Below are 19275 nucleotides of genomic sequence, written 5' to 3' on the forward strand. Positions count from 1 at the left end.
GCACTCCAAGTGCTTACAAGCTGACAGTGTTCTGCTTTCTACATTATTTCTACAACTTGGTCAAGTTCAACAACAACTGCATCAGAGGCTTCTTGTAAATTCAGGGCTGCTCCAGGAACAGAAACACCAGAGATTATGGAGCAAAAGACACGATTTCAGAAAGAAAGAAGAATGTACCAGGCAAAGAAGACAAGTGAGGGAATGGCATGTGGTAGATGTTGGCCATGTGGCTCACTCTCAGGTACACCAGAGATGCCAGTAGAAGGTCTATAGTAAAACTGCCAGCTCTATTAGCTCTATTAACCTAGATGAATCCCCAGTATTCTCTTGGGAGGTCATCAATCTTTGGAAACTGTGCAGAGGCTGGAAAGAGGAGATATCAACACCAGACAAATAAGACTCATTGCCTTGAAGACTATGAGCACTGGTCTGGGGACCTGTAAAAGCTTTATCATAATCTCTGGGGAAATCCCTGTCTTAATCATGATTTAGACTAAAGCTTTATTACCTGGGAAATTGCTTCTCCCTCTCAGACCAAGATTTTTTTCTTAATGCCTTTTTACTGCTGTGTTGCTGACACAGGAACTTGGGTTTGGTTTTTTTAATTCCCATTTCATGTTATAATCCTTCTTTACAATTGTATTATTATTATTATTACTTATCTATGTCATTATTGTTAAAGTAGAAAATGAAAAACTTTATTAAGAAAATTACAGCAATTAAACTTGTACATGAAATGGAAGACTTTTAACAATTCACTGCACTTCCATATGCAATCTGTTCCCAGAGTTTATATGAGCAGAGAATGACAACAGGCATCTAACTTTCCTGGAAACACTAGCCATGAACTATAAGCTGCTGAAAGTTTTCAGATACCAGAAAGGGGAAGGCTATCTTTTCTTATACCTCACATGCATTTCTTGAAACTGAGGTTCAACTCTATCAGGGCCAGACTGTAACTTTTTTTCAGTCTAAGCAAAGTCTCATTCTTCAGGCAGTCCCATTACATTTATTTATGGAGTAATGTCTTGTTGAATGCACCATTGGCTGTATCTGACTCTGCACAGATAAATAAGTTGCCCCATACAGCCTCAAATGTCACCGTCACACAATGGAAAACATCCCAGGTTAGAGAGATGTACTATGACCAACACGTCGAGAACTTTTACTCCCCTTCTGCTGATTGATTGAATAATTATACCCATGAAATGGGATGATTTACACAATTGCATTGCCTCTTGGCTAGAATAAGATTTTGCTAGTCAGATGGTCCTGAAGGATGTCTGCTTGTGGAATAAATCTGATGTAATTTGATACACAGCATGACACACAATCAAGATGAAATGATCCTCAGATAATTCTTCCATGTGCAATCATTTCAGGAAGACAATTTTAATAATGATATTTTCTTTTTTATTAAGTTCTTTGGACTATTTTTTCCAATAATGAACAATTACATCAGGAGAAGAAGTTATTGTCAAGTTAATATTTTATTAATTCTTTACCTGGGGCCAGTATCCTAAAGCAGAGGAGACAGCTCTCACTGAAATACTAAATACTGAAGGCCTTTTCCAGTCCAGGCTTCCACAGTGCCTCCTTACTTTTACAAATGTCAATCTCCCACTTTTAACAGTCCCAGCTTGGTTATGCCAGTGTTTTACTTGTTTGTTTCTCCCTTTTTCTCCCTCAATCATTCTCCTCCATTTTTGCTTCCCTCTCAAAAAACAATAGTAAAGGGAAATCTTAGGATTGGCAAGCATGAATATAAACATATAACAGCATTTTAAAAACATGTGGGTCTTTCCAGCCTCAGTCAAAGCCTCATGCCTGCTCAACAATAGGGATGATCCATGTCCAGGACTGAGCTGATGAGCTATGAGTGGAACATATTCCAGCCTGATCAATCAAATGTTCCACTTCCCCAGCAGTGATTAGGATGAAACAGTACTGAGAAAAAGCCCAGTCCCTGTGTCGCTTAAAAAAAAGGGACAGGTTTTTGCTTCATGTCTAGACTTTTTTTCTGAAGTAAAGGCACATTGATGTCATTGCTGCCAAGAGTAAAAACTTCCACGTGACATTCAGAAACTGGTTCCGGAACAATTTAATTTCGTCTTTTACGGCACGCTTCTCCCAAAAAAGCTCTTCATGGAGGTGGGATTAGCGATTAAGAGATGTGGAGGGTGGAACACATATGTCTGTGAAAACTGGAATTAATGTGATTATGCTAAGCAGAATGTATTCTGGGCATCAGTGGTTTGCAAAGATTTAAGGAAATGTGCCCCAAGCATAGACTATCTTCTCTGGAAAATAAAGCATGATATTCAGAGAAGGCTGGGATAAAGAGGTATTTTATGGGCAAGCAGAGGAAAATCAACTGTCACTTTATATAAAACACCTTCCCTCTGTTCTTCTCTTTTAATCTCCACCATAATAAAACAATTATAAGAAATTTATGATTCTGAAGAATTGTTAGTCCATATTTTTCCTCATTGGAAAAAAAAAGAAAGCAAACAAAAAAAATACATAACACAAGCAGATAATAATTTGGTCAATGCATAAGTATATTGGGCATTAATATTATCAGTTACTACTCATTCTAATACTCCACTATCAGGTCTAGTTCTGTGAAGAGACTGTTCCTTAGGGGATACAAGAAATCCCAAAATATTTTTCCATGTCCATGAAATGTCACTGTTTTGATGTTACAATTCGACAGGTTTCATGAAGCATGAACTTAGCCAGAAGGGCAAACAGTCTGCGGTGCCAATAATTCTGATTGCTTCAGAAAATACCTTCACCCAGACCAGTGCACAAAGTTTTCCCCAGTGAGGCAAATCATGTCTTTTTTATTATTACACACATGATCACAACTGGCTTTTGCTTATGCCTGTTGCTTACCTTGTTCCCAACCACTCCACAAGTCCTGCAAACATAACTTACATCCTATACAGCAACACATTACTGCATTTTAGTGCTGTAGCATGGTGGTCTGTTGTGACACATCAGCAGAGCAAAAAGTAGGACAGGTCATTTGCAAGGTAACATGGCTTTTAAGAAACCAGACTGTTGAAATTTTTTCACTTCATGGTGCCTCTAAATGCCATAGTTACCTTTAATGGCTTATACAAGCAATCCCTCTCACAGTGCTCCAAGGCATTTCTGCACAGTGGAGACAACTCCAAGCACAAAGCAAATGTTCAGTGATTCATAATGTTTTGTCTTCAGAAAACAGACAAAAAGCTCTTCACCTTGGCCACAGGATGACCAAGCACACACATGGACAAACTCTATCTACTGGTTTGGTTTTAAAGCCAGAGTCAAAGCAACTACAAGAGACAAGATATTCCCAAATGATAGAAATTTGCAGCTAGGTAACTCTAACAGCAAACAGCTGTACGGATGTGAGTGTGCTTATTTGTGTTGTTTTATTCCGCTACAGAATTTATAGCATTCAAAACTGTGTTCCAGACATATTTGGTTCTGGGAAGAATATACCCACCCTTTCTGTGCACAGCAACACTTGTAGAACTATTGCTCAGTAATGCATAAATTTCACATGCAGAATCCCACACATGCAACAGCAGAAATAACCTACACTATCTGCACTGGCAAGAGGTTGTCTTCAGAAAAAGAAAACAACTTACCCAAGCACTTGTACACAAAGTGTAGAAGACAGCTACAAGGTGTTTGTTAAGACAGTGTGCTTACTAGTTCCTAGTTATTCTGAGTTGCTTATTCAAAACTTGTTTAACCAAAAATATTTGTCATTCTTTTTTATAATAAGAATTACAAATATGGATGTCTACTGGAGATGTGGTACAACAGAGAATTCAGAATATTTTCTTTATTGAGAAGATAAAATTAGGCAATTAGACCAAACTACACTAGAACAACTGAAAAGCTGAGTAATTTTCATAACACAATTGATTCTTACCACATGGTGCCATTTAAGGGATTAGAACAACTCACCAGGGTAATATCAAACTTGATTAGAAGCCAAGGGACCCGATTGTTATCTCCATTAAGCCAGACAAAACAAATTGACACCAGCAACTCTCAATTTTCACCAGTGTAACTAAAAGGAAAGTCAAGCACCTTATCTTTCACTTGGGTAAGTCATTTTCATATCTTTGAGTGATTAATAGTGATTGTTTCATCCCCCTTGAACATATCAAAGACAGTGTTTCTGGTATTTTCACAGCTAGGTGTGCTGATATCACGTGGGTCTGAGTGCCTTCATATAAAGAACAACTCACACAGCAAACAAAAGGAGTATCTTAAGTAAACTTGGAGAAAACCTTTAACGTGCTCAACATGCCAAGACCCTTGCCCCTCCACAAGTAAACATATAAACATATAAATGGGATGAAATTTTCCAGATACTGAGGTACACAGAGGAGGAAGTAAGATCTGGGAAGCTTTTCAAGATCTCCCGAGATAGGTGTCACAAATCACAGTCAACAGATACTGTAGGGCTGGATTCATCTGAACTCAGACACCTACACTGCAGGTAAATATGCACAAGGTTGTTGGCTAAACTACCTCTGTCCACAGTGGTTAAAACAGTAACTTAGAAACAGAAGGATTTATCTCAGATAAAAACTGTCACATATACGAATGTGTCACCAAAATTATTTCTCCTCTTGGGATGGAAGGGAGGGACTTCAACCAGAAACCTCAGAATTGTATTTAAACTTGAAAACAGAAAGAGCCAGCATCAATTGAAATATAGATGAGGTATAATATGCATTAAGGATGAGGTAATCTGGGGTTATTCACCTCTGCTGGTGAGCTGCTGCAAAGAACCCTTGCAGAGCAGATGTTCCCTGCAGAAATAATGAGTGTCCATAAAAAAACAAATAGCATGTCATTACTTGTCAGCCTGTCTTCCAATTTTGTTTGCTCACCACTAATATACCTGCCAGCCTACCTTCTCCATTTTCTATAACCTTATTTTCCTTTTTATTCTAGTTTATTTTTATCATCTACTGAGTATCACAAATGAAAGGTAGGTAACAAATTTATTTACCTATATGAATATACCTTTATAATTTCAAACATTGACAGATTATTTGGTTAAAAGACAAACTTTCATGAAAAACTTTGTCTAAATTTATACTCTGTAAGAGTAATACAAATGTTTATGCAATTTTAATTACATTTCAGTCAAGGCTTTCTCTAAACAAATAAACATCTATAATTCACACCTTGGAGAGCTTGAATACCACTTGAAAGGATGACTGTAAACGAAACTAAAACTGTTTAGCCAATTTTCCTTCTCTCTGCTGAGTGAATCCCCAGAAGGAAAACCACCTGCACACAAAATCCAGAATGATTCAGTTTTTCCAATGAGAAGCTCTATGGGAAGCAGCTCTGCTGTTCCAGGCAGTTTGAAGCCAGCAGCATCCAAGGGCCCAGCTGAGGAAAGTCCCAGGGCCTTCCCTGGAAGCAGAGAAGCTGGCACACTGAACACCCTTCCCAAAGAGGGACTGAAAGCAACAAGCTGTGCCCTCCATTGCACAACCAAAACCTCCAGCTTTGGTCCTGCACTGAGCACAGGCCTGGCCCTTTTGGCTGCTGAAGCCAAATTTCTCTGCAGTAGGTGACATGTCCAGGGGGAATCCTTCTAAGGAATAATAATGGTAAAAGGGTAAGTATTTCAGTCATCAGCCTATGGAAAATGGACCAGAGACATCCGTGTGACACTTTCATTAGTGCCCTTGTCCTTGCCCTTGTCCTCGCCCTTGTCCTCCAAGCTTATGGCTTGGCAGAGGGGGTTGGTGTCTTGCATGTAATTTTTGTCCTTCTTGAGTAAAATATACCCAATATATGAGTGCAAGAAAGAAAAAAAAAGAAGAAAGAAAATCACATTTCAATCAAGATATTAGCAGCTAAAAAAGCTATTACAGCAACTGGAAGTCATGAAGATTTAATCTGCTCTGACCATGCTCTGTCCTTCCACTCCTGCTGCTGATTAGACATCAGAGGCACCATCTTCACAGAATAACAGAATGGAATCCCTCAGGAAGTCATATTGCTTCTCCCGTAGGAACAGACAGAAATTTTCTCCAGAACATGACTCCCCACTGGTTAATTACATCTCACTAGTGAGGCACAACAGCAGAATTTTTACCTTCTTTTATCATATTTCTCCTGGCCAAACTGCCTGTGAACCATGCCCCAAAAATCAGCAGCACCAGAAAGCAAGAGGAATGGACACCTAGGTGATCCTGGACTCAATGAGCCATCCCAACCAAATTTCCACATATGCTATGATACCAAGCAGGAAATCTCCATGCTGGCAAGTTCAGGAGCAAAACTACCTATTTTCTCAGCTGGCTTTCACTTCTGATGCCACAGTGATGATTGCACTTGGTACAGCAGTGGCACTTCTGCTGTCACATGCTGCTGTTGCTAGCACAGCAACCCACAATCAGTGTGAGGCTAGAAAAATCTCCTGAGCTGTGCAGTTCAACAAAACAGCAGGTCCTTTGGATACCATCTATACCTGTAAGTGAACAATTTCAGTAATGGCTTTGTCAGTCCTTCCTGGAAGCAGTACTAATGGGCCACAAATAACAAAATGAAGTTCAGCTGCTAAAAGAAGAACACAACAATCTGTTGAAGGAAGGGAAGGGAAATTATTGTCATAAAACATTTGTATGGCCTTGTGAATTCTGCACTGCACTGTACAGATCAGAGATCATACCTTGTCCTGCCCTAAACTTCTTGCTGTTGCTAAGACAACTCCATCAATGTAAAAGAAGCCATGCAGACTCCAGTGGCAAGACCTCCAAAGGGGATGGATTGGCTACTAGGCTTTGCTAGAAGACAGAAAGTGTGTTGGTGCAAAGGGCAGGATGGCTGTGGTGGCTCTGGAAGACTGTCTGACATAGGAACTCAACCAAGTGCAAAGACAATGGGGATAGAGTGGGAATATCCCAACAAATAGCAGGGGCTCCTTATTCCCACTGTGTCCTTGACTGAGTCAGGCTCTAGAGAACATCACTGGAGCTCCTAGGAGCACCAGCAGGAATTCCAACAGCAACCTCTCCTACCCAGACCAACAATCTCTTCTCATTTCTGCCTGGTGTATTCCAGCAGCAATGTACCTGCCTAGGCTGGGAGTTACTGAGCCTTTAGGGAAAGTTTTTCCTTCCAGCACTAGAGATCACAAAGTAGTTCATAGTATCAGTTCATGAAAGCTCTGTGGAAAGCCCCTTGCAGGAACAAAATCCAATGCCATGAAAGGATCCACAATCTGGCTCTCTCCATCAGTTTATTGTAGATGTTTCATACCACATTTGCATAGAGGCTCTCCTTTACTGGATGCTGACCATCTTTTACAGAATATTACTTGGATTATCTATCTGAAAGTCAAAATGTGGATCCTACAGTGTATCACAGGAAATTGCATCAGTGAACTTAATAACTTAATGTTTTCTGGAGGAAAATATCACTATCCTTGAGGGAAGCACACAGAAGTGCATACTTGACAGAGCTCATCTAGACTGCCTTAGGATGCTTCAGTGCTTAACATAACACTGATGACTGGCCTTCCTATACCAAATTTATGATTTTAGGTATAGAAGAAAAAGCAGATTTAAGATTGGCAAGCAGAACACGTTACAAGAAGGCAAACCTCTATAACTTATCCTCTCAGGCATTCATGGCCTAAAGCAATGAATTGCAAGTACTAAGGGAGTGAAATCTGACAGCTTGTTTACATTGTGAGGTTCATATGCATCCATATCTTTGCATAGATAAAAAAAATACTCTGTCTCTTAAAAGAACTCTTCCCAACAATGAAATACAAATCAAGCAATTGTCTCTTCTGTACCAGCCCTTTGAAGAACATTTAGGAAAGGTTTTCATTTCACTTCCAGAGATCTCTGTTGATGCATCTTTGTGGGAAGAGACCTCCAGCAGCACATACATTCTTAGGTCCTACCACTGGGGGCTTGGTCATGTTCACAGAGGTGACTGGTAGGTACTTGCTTGCATTACACCATCTCCATCACAGTGCTACTCATTCCTCCTAGGAATTTCTCCTATTTTACTACAGCATCTCTAACACAGCATCAAAAACATGTGCACTAATACCAGGATTGGGACATGACAGACACATGTCTAATTGGTATGTTCTAGGGTTTAAGACTTCCTATTCTTCCCCCTGCTCACATATTTCACATGGCTCAATTAAATGGCAGAATGAGACACTGCCAAATGTTTCTTTCTCACTGAAAAAGAGACAGCTATTTAAAGAATGTTGTTACACTAGCCACATTTCATCACGGAAAATGAATACCTATAATTACAATATCTATGATTATACAATGTCAAACACAGGAAAAATAGGCACTCCAACATTTTGAGGAAAAAATAACCTGTATTATCCACATTCAGGCTAAAAATTCTGGATCTTGTCCCAGCCTCAGAAATAAAATATACCCAGCAGTAATTGAAAAACAAATGAATTTGATTATAATCTTACCTTACTCTAGCTTTTGCATTCCTCAGCTATGTGGCAAACAGATGGAAAAATCCCATTACATGCACCAGGAGACAGATTTTTAAGGTATCTCTGCAAACATCAGTTATCTTTACACTTATATATTTCTGGCCTTGGAGCTTGAGCCCTATTGCATTACATCTGTGAAATATTTGGCCATTCATTCATAATACATTTTGACAGTGCCAACGGAGCTGCTGATCAAAAATTCAAAAATACTGCTGGGCTTGTGGGTTTGCCTTCACATTCAGATGGTGGCAGCCCTGGCTTCCTTTTCACCTGATGTCATTTGTGAGGGTTTGAAAGTTTGTCCATGAGGAGCTGAGCAGCTGGAGGCAGTGGTGGGGACACACACCTGGAGTGAGCCAGAGCCTGGTGGAAGGCCATATGCAATGCCAAAAATCCCCTCCAACACCTGAGAGGGTGCAGAGGCCATCCCTAGCTCACAGCAGCTCCCTAACACCAGGCTTGGGCAGATCCATCCCTCCTGTAACAAGCCAGGCAGAAATGAGAAGGGGTAATTGGTGTAAGGAAGAGATGTTGCTGCTGGACCTCCTGATGAGGGAGCACCCAGTAATGCTCCTCAGGGCATGAGTCAGCCAAGAAAACAGTGGCGTTTCTGGGAACCAGGAGCCCCCTATTACTTGTTGGGATTTTCACACTATTTTCTCCAGATCGTGCTCCGTCTTCTTGTAGCTTGTGGGGCTGTGGTTACCCTTGATGGGCAGATGTGGAACACAGGGTGTGAGAGAACTGTGCTATCATTTGCCCTCAGCTAGAAACCACAGGTTTCCCTCTCACTGCATGACATGAAACTCTGTCAATTGACTCTTTCTCCATAAGTTACCAAGATGCCTTTATACTACTTGTATATAGCCCTATTGATTTTTTTCAGTACTTAAATGCTCTAAGAAAATCAATGTTTCAGCAAATAGAGTGGAGCAGAAGTATCACAGAATCCCATTTGCCATTCCAGCATCAGAGATCATGGTTAAATTAAAGGAAATAATTTGTACGATGTGGGATGATGGATTTAGAGAAAAACTGCAGAAGACACAGAAAATGGGTGAGTGGAGAGACATGAAATTAAAAACAAAATAGAAAAAGATACACTGAAGATAAAGATAGCAGCTGTGGATACAACTTGGTTAGTTTTAGCACTCCAAAACTTAGTTGTCTAGTCCAAGATAGTCCTTTTAGCTCTCTGCATGTAGTGAATAGAGAGCAGGAGCCATCTCCACAGAGGATTCAGCCTAAGGCAGGACAATGCATCACACATTTCTTCACCTATCCCAAAGTCTACACTGAGAGGGGATGTGTAACTTTTGTGTTTTAACAGCACTGGAGTTGATAAAGATCATGCATCATTTTGAGTGTTGTACCTATTTAATAGAAGGCCCTCTAACTCAACATTTTTTTGTTTTGAAGATAAGAATCATTTGGTTTTCTTGGAAAAATCTGACATTTCTTTGTGTCAGAGGAAAGATTTCCTTATAATTGCTTATCAGCAGGTCCTGGTCTGAATATTCAAATAATTTATGAGCACAAAACCTGTTTATTTGTTGTATTTTATTAATAATGGACCAAACTTATCACTAGTACGATCTCATGTATTGCCATTCACTTCTAGGTTGCTACATATGCTTACACAGCAGGGAATTAGGCCAGATACAGTCAAATGCTTCATTACTAATCAGGTCAGACAATAAATCAGATCTTCTGTTTGCAAAGTACTGCAATTTGTGTCTAATGACTGGAAGAATTGGTATATAAAGTAATTATCAAAACTGGAGAGCAATTATCTCCTAGATGTGCAAAACCTCATCTGAAATTTGAACTTCAAAAGAGAAAAAAGGATGGCAAGTGTAAAGGCTTCCTGCCTCCTATATCCTTCTCACACATACCAGGAGTTTTGGCACATTTTATACACGAGGACATTCCATTGCCCCAAGACCCTGAACATCTCTGACACCTACCAACCACTCTGAATTTCCTCAGTGACTTTGCCAACTTTTAGTACACAACCAGTTTGCTAAGTTACCATCCTTTCTGCATTGCTCATAACACTTGTTGTCAAAAAGATAAAAAACATGATCCCATCTACAGCTTCTAATTAATACAAAAATGTTCTAAATAATTTGCCCAAAGTGTCAGCCACAAAGTGGGACAAACCTTTCCTGCCAAGTTTAAAACAAATCTAATTAATTGTCTCCCCTCTGCATTTTAAGTGATGAGTCTACTGCACATATCTGCAGGTGACCTATTATTTCCCACAAAATAATCACAGCCCAAAGGAAGTCCCCAAAGACAAAGCACACATGGGATGTCTAGTCCAGCTCTTTCAGAATTAGAACAAACAGCCCACACTGAGATTTTCTGACTATGAAATAGGTGAGCTTTCACAATTTTACCCAAGTTTGTTTCCCTTACATTCTCAGAAATCCCTTATTGACTGCTGAGATACAGCACATGAACTTCCAGAAAGATGAGCCTTCCCTCATGGGAAGTTAGGTGTAGGATCAGAAGTGAGTTTATAACAGAGCCCTAGTTTCAATTTCAATACAACTGTTTGTTTCTTGTGAAATGACTAATATTAATCACCTAAAGCCATTGGCTGAAGTGGGGTAAGAACACTTAAATTTTAAAAATACTTAAAGTTTAAAAATACTTTATTTTACAATCTCTTCTTTAGTGTGTACATCTGACAAAGAGCAGAAGACACAGAAAGCTTGTTGAAAAATATGGATTACTGCCCTACCAGTGCAAGTCCAAAATCAAAGCATGGGCTGTCCATAAACTGGGTATCATATGCTCCTTTACAGTTATAAGGCAGAGTAATTTCTGGAGGTACCCATTAGATTACACGGAATCGAGCTGCTGTCTGCAAGGCACACCTTGCACACCTCCTGTATTACTTACTATTTGGTTTCTACTGAAGATGCTCCTTGGGGAAGACTCTTGCTCTGCTCATCAGAAGCCTTCAAAAGATATCAAAACGGGGGAAAAAAATCATTCTAGGTCAATAGGAAAGTTCTTTGAATTATAGAATAACTATTAAAATGCCAGTATGGTTTTTTCACACAAGCACCAGTCTAGATTACATTTGAACTATCTTTTCTATTGATTTCTATTTTCAAGTATAGATTTTCTATTTATTTCATTGCCTGAGTTGCAGCTTGCACTTCAGCACAAGCTTTGGGCCAATGCAGTGCTGGAAGAACTGAACACCCTGCGAGCAGTTTTCAGATGTGAATGCAGTGCTTCTGTGGCAGCATGAAGTTCTGGGCTTTAAAAGTCAGAGAAAATGAAATTTTCAGCAAGAGGATGAGTGACTCCAAAACACCACAGGTTGCAATCTTTAAGATAGTGACCTCTTGACAGCTTAAGTGCTGTGTGCCATAGAGGGCAGAAGTAAATAACACTTTTTAATTTCTCAGAATTGTTTTGATGGGGGAATTACATATGCTTTGGAAATTCTCATGGCCATGAAAATCTTTGTATAACCACTCTTAGGACAGTATGGAGAAAAAGCAATATTAGATTAAATACTCATAAAATATTCTAAGAGCATAATAAATAAAGTAACCTCTTACACTGCTATCTATTTCGTATACTTTTCTTTACTAATTTGTTTAGAGCAGAAGTAGTGACGAAAATTGACTATTTCTTCAAAAGAGCATTCTGAAAACTTAACAAATGAAAAGTTAGATTTTAGTATGCAGTTAGATATTTTCTCTCTTTGCTTTATCTTACTATTTGCTGTTAGATTTCTTTACAACATACTTTTCCTGAATCTTGCTAAATAAATATTCATGCTCAAGACGGGGGGAGAGGAGGCATGTATTTGATTGATCTCCCAGAAGAATGAGATTTTGGCTGTGAAAAATGTGATTAGACTGATCTCTCCCCATCCAGGAAAAAAAATGCATTTATAAATCAAAGTTACTATATAATTTGGTTACAGGTATTCAATGGAAAAACAATCCTCATTTTCAGTTATATATTTCCATTTATATTTAAAAAAATATTGATTCTGAGAGATGAGGAGGGTATCTCTCTGTGCTTCATTATTTCAGGTGACACATGACAAATTATGTTTTTCCATGGACTTTCATAGAATCTCTTTCAGAAAAGACTCTTCCTTCAGCACTCAGCTGTTAATCCAGTTTTTTTACTGGAAGAAATGCTATAGCAGAAGATGAAAAAAGTGTCTGTGAGCATGTTAATCACAGAGTGATTGATGTTGCCATTACAAGGAAAGGTTAGGCAACATCCTCAGCAGTTTTCACCACTATTTACAACACAGTGCCAGTCATCCAAACTAAGGACTGATCAACGCACAGACTTCAAATTAATTCAATAAGAGTCCTCTGAATGTAATGGCAAGTCTGATAGCATTCATCTATTTTTATTTCCCCTCCCTCTTTCAGCACATTGCTGATGTCTGAAGACATCTGAAATTTATGAGACTTTAGAAAGAGATTGAGTCATTAGAGATTGTCCAAATGAGGGCAGTGAAGATGGTGGAGGGTCTGGAGGGGAAACCATATGAGGAGCTGCTGAGGTCACTTGGTCTGCTCAGCCTGGAGGAGACTGAGGGGAGACTCATTGCAGTCCAAAGCTTCCTCAAGAGGGGAAGAGAGAGGGGAGGCGCTGACGTCTTCTCTGTAGGGCCAGTGACAGGACCGGAGGGAATGACCTGAGGTTCTGTTAGAGGAGGTGTAGGTTGGATATTAGAAATAGGTTCTTCACCCAGAGGGTGGTTGGGCACTGGCACAGGCTCCCCAGGGAAGCAGTCACAGCACCAGCCCGACAGAGCTCAAGAAGTTCTTGAACAACACTCTCAGGTCCATGGTGTCACTCTTGGGGATGGTCCTGTGCAGGGCCAGGAGCTGGACTCGGTGATCCTTGTGGGTCCCATCAAATTCGACATATTCTGTGACTCATGGTCAGACTACCAAAGACAACTTCTTGCTCTGGCTCCCTACACACATCCTTTCTCATAATGCAATCAGCCACTACAAAACCCACCTAAGAAAGGAGACAAAAAGGCAGTAGCCAAAATAACAAAACAGGAAAAAATTTAAAATATCACCTCTACAATTTCTTCTGTGAAATAGTTCACAGAATTCTTGCCTGCTGCATTGTTAACATGACTTCATGGATTTTTACTGGAAAATATGTGAATTCTGGAATGTGGAACACTACTAATGGAAGCACTATTGTGATATGAATTGAAAAAGACAACATTTTTAGAACTTCTCTGAATGCACTTATCTTCATAAATTATTTTAAAGTAAATATATCTATTGGATCAAAGAGCAAGCAACTACTTCTACATACTACACTTTCTTTAATAATTGGTTTGATTTCCATATATCTTTTTTATTGTCAGCTGTAAAAAAAAAATCACACCTGAATAGTAAGAAAAGAAACAATTAAAGAAATTATCATTCTAATAAAATTATCTTCTTTTAAGTCCAGGATTGCATAGTTTATTTCCTTTATGCTAATTTATTCAATAATTAGAAGGTTACCAGTATTTTAGTTCCTTTAAGTGATTTAACTGATATAACTAAGCACTGCTGCTTTTTATTAGACAGTATAACAAAACTCTTCTGCAGCAATGTAGATCTTAAAAATACCTGGGCAGATGTTCCTTTCCATCTCCGTTACTGATTTTATTAACATCAGTGTAATTGCTCTGGAGCAAAAACCAATGACCAGAGTTTTATTACTGTTACATTTCTTTCCAGTATTAAACACATAACTTGGTAGTTAGCTGAAGATAAACCTCCTTGTTCTCTAGTCCATCTTTTCCAGGTTAGTCCAACCATTTTCTTGAATAATACTTCTAAAACTAAACCAGCCAAGCTGCTACCTGAAAAGTTATCTTTTGTCGTCATTTAAATTACCATAACTGAGTACTACTGTGGTCTGAAAATGCTTTCCTTTCCTTAGCTCTTCAAAGCTGTTGTGAGAAGCTCTCCTTCCACAAACAAACACTAACAGAATTACCAATGTACTGCTTCACTAAAGGCTTACTGGAATTGCAAGCTCATTAGGTGTTTTTTACTTATAGTCTCAACCCAGCCAATCATTGCACAATTACTCAGTGTACATATTGCAGTGGTGTCTGAAGTGGGTCACGGTCATGTCAAGCATTCAGAGATCATGTAGGGTGAAAAGCACAGAGCCAGTTGCAGTTCATCTCCCTTTCACTTTATCACGGACAATGAGTCAACAGTACAGCAATGAATTGCAAAGAAAGAGCTGCCAAATACTCTCATATATGAGATATTTAAAACTAAAATAAACAGAAAGGGAATCAGGTACATTCTCAGCAACCATATGCAACGACACACTCAATTCAGCTACTTAATTTGGGTGACCAGAAGGATGCTGTTTAAGTCATAATACAGCTCTCATGTACTATGAAGTTTAAATGTTATCAGATCACATCTTTATCTTTAGCAGGTACCCTAACTTTAGCAGGTTTCCTGCTATCACTCTTTGAGCAGATCCCAACGAGTTTCCCTTTCTTCCAGTCATGTGACCAACACACAGTGTTAATGCCTCCACTCTCTTCTGAGACAGAAGCTGACATTTGCAAACCTTTCTGCCTTCTGTGTGGCTACCTGAGAGCAGACTTGGTTGTATCCAGCAGTATGTTCCCTTGCAACAATGCAGAACAGCCTTGCAAAATGAAAGGATTTACTCAAGAATGTGGGGGGGAAAGAGATAAAGTAAAGCTTTCATGTGCATCCATGGCTGCGAGTCCAAGTGCTCCCAAGTCTGGGGCCTCCTGGGTAGCTTTTCTTCCTAGCTGACAGCCTCCTCTTCGATTTTAACTCTGATCCAGGGGTTCACCATCCTATTCCTGGCACCATAAGGAAATGCCAGTCACTAATATTCCATTAAATCTTCAAAGAAATTCTCTTCACAGTTCCCCACAATTCATCCGTTTCAGGCCAGAAACACTTACCATCCTTTACTTTTCACCTTCTCCATTTAACAGAACTTAACTCCTCTGTCCACTCAATCACAGTGCAGAGAGAATAGAAAAAATGTCTCCCAAACACATCTAGCAAAAGTAAACCCCATATTCTGCACCAGTTCATAGGAATCTTTCCTGAGGAAAGACCTTATTTGATTTTGCATTGTAGATTATTATGTCCTACCTATAAAGTTTAAAGCAAAGAAACACTGCCAACTCTTTTTTTTTTTTCATATTTACTGCTATGCACTATCCATTAAGGCAGAAAAACTGCTCCACTTACCTTTTGCAGCAGGCCATACAAATCCCTTTATCAGACAAAATATGATAGGCCACTTTGGCTTTCCGGTTCTCACTACTCCTCACAATAAATCCCACAACATACTGCAGCCCTAAAAACCCTTTCACAATTCTGTTTTTCATGCATGAGGTGTAAGAATCACACAGAGAGAGGCCAAAGACATGCTTCTGCATAGGGGCCTCCTCATTTGTATGCAGCAGACCAGATTCCCACCAGTTTGTACCTAAATGTCAGTCCTAATATGTAGTTATCACAGGAAGATAGCCAAGGTGATTTATCTTAATCATGAAGGCAAAATATTACTATGTTTCATGAGCAAAAAGACACATTTTGACCCACTTCTTTTGAAATAACTGAAACTATAAACATATATAAATTTCAGCTGCTCTTTCATTTCAACAAGCTATGTGTTGCTGCTAAGGGCACCAGCACTTGAGAAAAAGGTTCTGTGGATACAGTCTCCTAGGAAAGCAGAATTTTTAGAAGTGCAATTTCTTGTTTGCTGTCAATCAGGAAATGTCCATAGATGGTTCATAATATCCTTTTGAAACTGAGGGTTGCAAATTATGCTTATGAGCGCTGTTAGACACAACTTCTAGATCTCAAATTTTAACTGAACAAGGGGCCAAACTAAGTCATAAAATTAATTTATTTTGCCACATCCTCATAAATAATTATCTGGTCATTACCTTACCAAAATTTTGAGGTCAGTGGGAAGAAATCTCTTTGTTCTCTGTACTGACCCCCTTCCTGGAGCCAAGAGACATGGAAACACACCTCAAGAAAATATATCTCCAACTATTAACTCAACCATTGTCTTCAAAACCCAAAGTATGTTAATAAAAACTGCAAATAAAAAATATATATTAAAAGGCCTCCCTACCATCTACTAAAATTGAGAATAATTAGAAACTTTGAATAACATTATACAGTCTCACAGGAGCTGCAGATCAATGCAGTAACATAGGTCCAAAATCCCAAAGTGAATTTTAAAGGAAGATCATAGTTTGTCTGATAGCAAGGGGCTTCAAATCCTCCATCTCCTTCAAGAGTGTGGCTCCCAGCAAGGAGGAAAACTTTCCCAAGTGAAGACAGCTTGGCTGAATTTACCAGAGAGCTGCTGTGTCCTCACACAAACTTAGTAACAACAGAACCGGCAACCAGCACTTCTTGTCTCTCATCACCATGATCTTCATCTGTCCACTTCCCCTCCTAGAGCCAAAATTGCCTTATTTGAGCCAATCAAAGGGATCAAAGGATTGTTTGGGCTGGAAAAGATCTCTAATATCATGGAGTCCTACCATTAACCCAGTTTTGCCAAATCCATCACTAAACCATGTCACTAAATACCACTTTACACATCATTTAAATACCTCCAGGGATGGTGACTCCACCACTTCCCAAGGTTGTCTGTTCCAATGCTTGACCATCCTTTACAGGAAGCAACCTGAGACCATTTCCTCTTGTCCTGTCACTTGTTACCTGGGAGAAGAGACCGACCTGGCTACAAGTCTCATCTGTTGTAGAGAGTGATAAGATCCCACCCTCAGCCTCCTTTTCTCCAGGCTAAACACTTCCAACTCCCTCAGCTGCTTCTCTTCAGACTTGAGCTCCAGACCCTTCCCCAACTCCATTGCCCTTCTCTGGGGACACTCCAATCATTTTGTTTTTACGGAGCATAAGCAATGCTACTGTAAGCAATTCACTGTATGTAGAAAGGTTGCCATCAATGCTCAGACTTTGGAATAGGTCTTGGTTACAGCAATGCATTGCTCACATCTTCATTTTACCTTTATAAAAACAGCTCAACTGGGAACAAAGGCAATTCCCTTGAATCCAGTCCATAAGCTGTCCCCTTTGCCACTGCTTTTTGTTGACCAGCCATTCTGATTTTTATTGCAATCTTACAAAAAAGCATTTGCATGGATTTTTTCATACTTTTAACAGTAGTTCAGTCATTTAAACCCATGGTAAAAGAAATCAGTGCTCCAGACTCCCAAAGCCCACCATGATTCGCATGAAAAGTATGTCTGCCTATTTCACTAGTATTTCCTAAGAATAGTTACTATCTGCCAATTTACACACAAATCCATCACCAACAGGGAGGTCATATGCCAACAGCCTGTTTCTCGCCTGTCTTTAATTTAGATTTATAATAGTATTTTTTTCACAGATAAATACAAGTTGGCAAAATACTGGTCATACTGCAAGGAGTTTCATTTTCCTTAGGGGGAAGTAGATGCCAAATTGTGATAGAATGCCAGGAAGCCATAAAAACAGAATTATAAGTCCACAGATATTCCATGGTAAGTTGACTAAATAATTTTTTTTTCCCCTGCCAGGGGGATTATAGCTGAATTGCTGCATCTGCAAAATCCAAAGTCCTTTGCTGCTACAAAATTATTTTCTACTTGGGTCCAAGGTTTATGGTAGTTGGCTTCCCACTCACAGAAATTCATACATTATTTACAAATCTTTGAGTTTAAGTCTGTTATGAATACATTAACTGTTTTCTTACCTTCAGAACTCATTAGCAACAGGAGCAAGTCTTCTAATGCTATTTTCCACAATATACCCCTGCATATGCTGAACCTGCTGTGCCACTCAAAAGTGGTGTGTTTCCAATGTTAGCCTTATTTTAAACAGTGAATTTAAAAAACAAATTGATCATAGGGAAAAAAAAATCTTTACCTCCAAAGCATGTTGAACCAGTGGGTAGATATTCACCCATTGGTCTTCATGGACTCTGCCTAGATGAGGGATTTATTGTCCAAACACTGCAGACTTTTTAGCCTTGCTTCTAAGGAAATGGAGAATTACAAAATCACATTGTATGGCATTTGTCAATCCTTCCTTCCTTAGCCACCCTTGAACCTCTTAGCCAGTTTTAAGCAACTTTGACAGCTGGATTCAGGGAAGAAAGAGCTCTCAGAGGCAGAAGTCATGTGAAAATTAGAGGCTGGGTAGGTACAGAAGACAGAGAGGAGTATTTTGCCCACCCTGGGAGGCAACAGTCTGTTGTCTGTCCCCACACACCTAACTCACATCAGCCACAGCCTGAGCTGATGTTTACCCACCAGGCTGGGAAAACAGAGAAAACATGGCATGCTGCAGGAGCTGAGAGGGATTAGGATGGAGGACACAAACCCAGCTTCTCACACTGAGGCTGCTTGGTTCTTCGTAACTCTTTTCATGGACAACATTGGTAACTAGAAAACTTATGTTTTAATTTGTAAGGCAGACATGTATATAATTATGAAATAGTGTACTCTGCCATGCTGGTTATATGAAATAGGCAGAGTCTGGTCATATGGGGCCAAATAGTATAAACTGGAGTCATTCCACCAAATTCAGCGGAAAAATGGCACTCTGCCCTGGAAAGGATCACAGACCTCGTGGAAACCAAGGAACACTGGTGAGAAGTGAGACCAAGATGGGATGGGGGCCTCCTTTCCCTGCAGATCC

At 39.5% G+C, this 19275-nt stretch overlaps 1 protein-coding gene across 4 annotated transcripts in view; it reads right to left on the reverse strand.

The window, feature by feature from the left end:
- MTUS2 (microtubule associated scaffold protein 2) overlaps window positions 1–19275 on the reverse strand; it is a 263446-nt gene that overhangs the window by 192013 nt on the left and 52158 nt on the right. Inside the window, exon 2 of one of the 4 annotated variants that reach the window (XM_077173825.1) lies at window positions 11432–11490. The exons of the other annotated variants lie outside the window; for them this stretch is intronic. The gene's annotated coding sequence lies outside the window, so the exon portion shown is untranslated. The remainder of the gene's footprint in view (window positions 1–11431; window positions 11491–19275) is intronic. 4 annotated transcript variants of the gene reach the window in all.

This window comes from Agelaius phoeniceus, chromosome 2 (genome assembly GCF_051311805.1).
Source record: "Agelaius phoeniceus isolate bAgePho1 chromosome 2, bAgePho1.hap1, whole genome shotgun sequence".
Lineage (NCBI taxonomy): Eukaryota > Metazoa > Chordata > Aves > Passeriformes > Icteridae > Agelaius > Agelaius phoeniceus.